We start from the raw sequence: 5,629 nt of genomic DNA, 5'->3' as shown, positions 1-5,629 counted from the left end.
TGCTGATGCTATTCTCTACCTATATAAGAGCCAGGTACGTCCAAGGATGGAATACTGTTGCCACATCTGGGCAGGAGCTGCTAGAAAGGACTTGTCCTGCCTTGATAGAGTTCAAAATAGACTTCGTAGCCTCGTAGGAGATGTCCTTTTCTCCTCCTTGCAACCTCTATCTCACAGAAGAGATGTTGCGAGTTTGTCTCTGATGTATCGTTATTTTCATGGAAAGTGTTCAACTGAGCTTCAATCTATGGTCCCCCCTCGCCAAACTTTCACAAGAAACACTCGTCTAGCTGTAAACACTATCAATAATTTCCCCCACTCTTTATCTGTGCCTAAACCTAAACGTAGATTCCATGAACAAAGCTTCTTTCTTAGAACTGCACGCCTATGGAATTGTCTTCCGTTTTCCTGCTTTCCGGCTGACTACAATATGGTTGTGTTCAAGTCTAAAGTAAATAAGTTCTTGATGAGCCGTTCCATATAAGTTATTAAATTTACCAAATTTTCATTACTAATGATTACTATATTGACCAATTTCTACTGTACACTCTTTAACCCTTATCCTTGAGTGGCCTCTGGGCCTTGATAATGTGGTGATACCCTTGTAAAAAAAAAAAAAAAAAAAATCAACAATGGCATGTTATGCAGTCATATATGAGTGTCTTTACATATTTGTATATTATACACGACAATAGCATGTTGTATAGTCGCCTTATGTCGTGTACTTACACGTATGCATAATATAGCCATTTATTGTCATATGGTGCATATAGTTGTCTGTACTTGTTATCAATATAACATGTGTGTGTGCGCGCGCGCCATGTAAAGTAGGCGACAAAGAATCCAATAAGAGCAGGACTGCGTAGTTATCTGTAGATAAAAGGACATACCTTGTATTCGGTAGTTACTTTTTTCTCCGTTGGCACTGACTTGAAAACCCTGAAATAAAGATCCTTTCCATGTCATTATCAACTTAACGCAAAACAACTTTTTGTTAAATTTAAAATATTTTTACATTTCAGCTCCATGTCCCCATGGGGATCGGCGTCGTCATTCCAAGTTTTCCTTGCTAGATTTTTACACCTTGAGCTGTAGCTTCCTCTCAGTTTCCAACACGTAAAAGAAAAGAATCTCTCGGTAACTAAAACAAAACGCCTCTTTTCGATTATGTCGTTAACTTAATACGGGATGCGGCAGATATACCTCCCACATTTTGACACGTGATCTTCCCAGTTGCGCTCGTTCGGCTTCTGAGCAATCATTAATTTGTATGGATGGAACTGCATATCAGTGTGTAGAATTGTTCTGACTTTTCGATCAGACAATTCCAAGGCCAAATCATGTTTGTGAGCTGAACGTGTAGGAGACCGAGTGACAGAAAGTCTCACGTCTCGAATGTTGCCTGACGTCCGAGCGCTTCGAGGCCTTCCAGGTGGTTTTCTTTTAAGTGTCTAACCTGTAGCTCTGAAATTTGCAACCCACAGCTGTATTGATTTTTTTTTTATCTGGAATAGCATCATGCCGTTCTTACTTGTAATAAACTAGGAAATCTCTGTGTGTTGCAGCTACAGATGCACCATTCTTCAAACCATTTCTAAAATAAAAGCACAATGTGTACAGTATAAAGCATATTTTTGATGAAGGTAACTGCAAAAAAATATGGTAAGTTATTAGCTAAATGAAAACATTATTGGCACTTGCATAAGTTCATTAGCCACGTGCAACTAAAAGTTTAAAATGTGGGAGATATTTCTGCCACACCCTATATAACCAAATATTTCTGCCGCACCCTATATAACCAAATATTTCTGCCACACCCTATATAACCAAATATTTCTGCCGCACCCTATATAACCAAATATTTCTGCCGCACCCTATATAACCAAATATTTCTGCCGCACCCTATATAACCAAATATTTCTGCCACACCCTATATAACCAAATATTTCTGCCACACCCTATATAACCAAATATTTCTGCCGCACCCTATATAACCAAATATTTCTGCCACACCCTATATAACCAAATATTTCTGCCGCACCCTATATAACCAAATATTTCTGCCGCACCCTATATAACCAAATATTTCTGCCACACCCTATATAACCAAATATTTCTGCCGCACCCTATATAACCAAATATTTCTGCCACACCCTATATAACCAAATATTTCTGCCGCACCCTATATAACCAAATATTTCTACCGCACCCTATATAACCAAATATTTCTACCGCACCCTATATAACCAAATATTTCTGCCGCACCCTATATAACCAAATATTTCTGCCACACCCTATATAACCAAATATTTCTACCGCACCCTATATAACCAAATATTTCTGCCGCACCCTATATAACCAAATATTTCTGCCACACCCTATATAACCAAATATTTCTGCCACACCCTATATAACCAAATATTTCTGCCACACCCTATATAACCAAATATTTCTGCCACACCCTATATAACCAAATATTTCTGCCACACCCTATATAACCAAATATTTCTGCCACACCCTATATAACCAAATATTTCTGCCACACCCTATATAACCAAATATTTCTGCCACACCCTATATAACCAAATATTTCTGCCGCACCCTATATAACCAAATATTTCTGCCACACCCTATATAACCAAATATTTCTGCCACACCCTATATAACCAAATATTTCTACCGCACCCTATATAACCAAATATTTCTACCGCACCCTATATAACCAAATATTTCTGCCGCACCCTATATAACCAAATATTTCTGCCACACCCTATATAACCAAATATTTCTGCCACACCCTATATAACCAAATATTTCTGCCACACCCTATATAACCAAATATTTCTGCCACACCCTATATAACCAAATATTTCTGCCACACCCTATATAACCAAATATTTCTGCCACACCCTATATAACCAAATATTTCTGCCACACCCTATATAACCAAATATTTCTGCCGCACCCTATATAACCAAATATTTCTGCCACACCCTATATAACCAAATATTTCTGCCACACCCTATATAACCAAATATTTCTACCGCACCCTATATAACCAAATATTTCTACCGCACCCTATATAACCAAATATTTCTGCCGCACCCTATATAACCAAATATTTCTGCCACACCCTATATAACCAAATATTTCTGCCACACCCTATATAACCAAATATTTCTGCCGCACCCTATATAACCAAATATTTCTGCGCACCCTATATAACCAAATATTTCTGCCACACCCTATATAACCAAATATTTCTGCCACACCCTATATAACCAAATATTTCTGCCGCACCCTATATAACCAAATATTTCTGCCGCACCCTATATAACCAAATATTTCTGCCACACCCTATATAACCAAATATTTCTGCCACACCCTATATAACCAAATATTTCTGCCGCACCCTATATAACCAAATATTTCTGCCACACCCTATATAACCAAATATTTCTGCCACACCCTATATAACCAAATATTTCTGCCACACCCTATATAACCAAATATTTCTGCCACACCCTATATAACCAAATATTTCTGCCACACCCTATATAACCAAATATTTCTGCCACACCCTATATAACCAAATATTTCTGCCACACCCTATATAACCAAATATTTCTGCCACACCCTATATAACCAAATATTTCTACCGCACCCTATATAACCAAATATTTCTGCCGCACCCTATACAACCAAATATTTCTGCCGCACCCTATATAACCAAATATTTCTGCCGCACCCTATATAACCAAATATTATGCCGCACCCTATATAATCAAATATTTCTGCCGCACCCTATATAACCAAATATTTCTGCCGCACCCTATATAACCAAATATTTCTGCCGCACCCTATACAACCAAATATTCCTACAATCTGATTGTTTGAGGTCAGTGTTATTGTTTATCGTTTTACATTTCCCCGATCGTTATCGCTTGTCATTGTTTTCGAATTCCTCTATTCAATATGTGTTTCCAAAACTCGCTTTCTAAACATTTCTAACTATAGCTACACTAGCTAACGTACTCGATACTTATCGTAGGACCTTAATCTGTTAAACCGGCAGCCATAGACAGACCTTCGATAGAGGAAATGATTCATTAGTAGAGCAAAAGTATAGGAAGTGAGATTAATATAAAAAACGATGGGTCCGTCGAAATCTTTTTGAACTCTTGAAACACGAAGACGACTTCACGGTTGGTTGTCAGTTTCCAAATAATCAGCTACTTCCAGCTAATAGAGCAAGTGTGGAATTAGTCAGTTTCTTTTTATTCAAGTGTGGCGGTGACTAAAACAAAAGACCTGGCATAATATTTCCGATTTGTACTCAATGAATTTAGGAACCAGATTTAGGTTATGGGCATGTATTTGTAAAAAAAATGGTAGCCTTTTTTTTATAAATAAAAGAAAAACTTCGCGGTCCTTTAATATTTTAAAGGAATTTCGAAGAATTTAAACTGGTTAATAGATAGTTATTTACGGCATTAACTTAAAAAATGTTAAACGAACAAAACAACGAATATGACAGATCATTTTTCAAAAAGGGGAGATAATTCACAAGAAATTTAATTGCCATAAAAAAGGGGAGATAATTAACAAGACATTTAATTGCCATAAATATATTTTCATAACTTAATGACTAGCTCTACTCACTTATTGAGCACAGTTGAAGTAAATACTTAAAATATATTAGTAATATATTATATCGATATTTTATTTCTCTTAGTCTGTCTGTCTATTCGTTCCGCTTTTTCTCGGAAACTACTGAACCGATCTGGCTGAAATTTTGCATGGACCTTTGTTATGAGAATGTGCAGTGAACTAAGTGTTATGTTAACCGTTCGATGCACAGTTGGAGGCTAATAAGAATTAGTATAGCATGCAAAAATAAGCATAAATTTAACAATATTCAACCATCAATTTGACGCAAAACACTTATTCTTATTAAACGGACTTTAACTTTTGGCCGTTTTTTAATATAAGTGTATCACCTTATAAAGTTATACGTCTACACATGGACTAAAGTCCAAAACACATCTTCTCTTGAAAATATAAAATGTAGAAAAACCCACATTTGTAATGGAAAAAAAACACATGTGTACAAACCTTGATAAGAAAATAAATAATAATAATAATAATAATAATAATAATAATAATAATAATAATAATAATAATAATAATAATAATAATAATAAAAAGAAATAATAATAATTATTATTATTATAAATAATAAATAATAATAACCATAATGATAATAAATGATAATAAATACTAATAAAAATAAATAATAATAATGTTAATGATAATAGTAATAATGTAAATAAAAATAATAATAATAATAATATTAATAATAATAATGATAATAATGATCATAAATAATAATGTAATAGTAATAATAAATAATAATAATGATAATAGTATTAATGTAAATAATAATAATAAATAATAATAAATAACAATAATAAATAATAATTTAACAAGAAGAAATAATAATAATGATAATAATAATAATAATAATAATAATAATAATAATAATAATAATAATAATAATAATAATAATAATGAATTAAAATTAAAAATATAATATATAGAAAATAGGAATTAAATAAATTATAATGGA

This window comes from Euprymna scolopes, chromosome 22 (genome assembly GCF_053919585.1).
Source record: "Euprymna scolopes isolate OS-2025 chromosome 22, ASM5391958v1, whole genome shotgun sequence".
Lineage (NCBI taxonomy): Eukaryota > Metazoa > Mollusca > Cephalopoda > Sepiida > Sepiolidae > Euprymna > Euprymna scolopes.
This window is presented reverse-complemented; position numbering follows the sequence as displayed.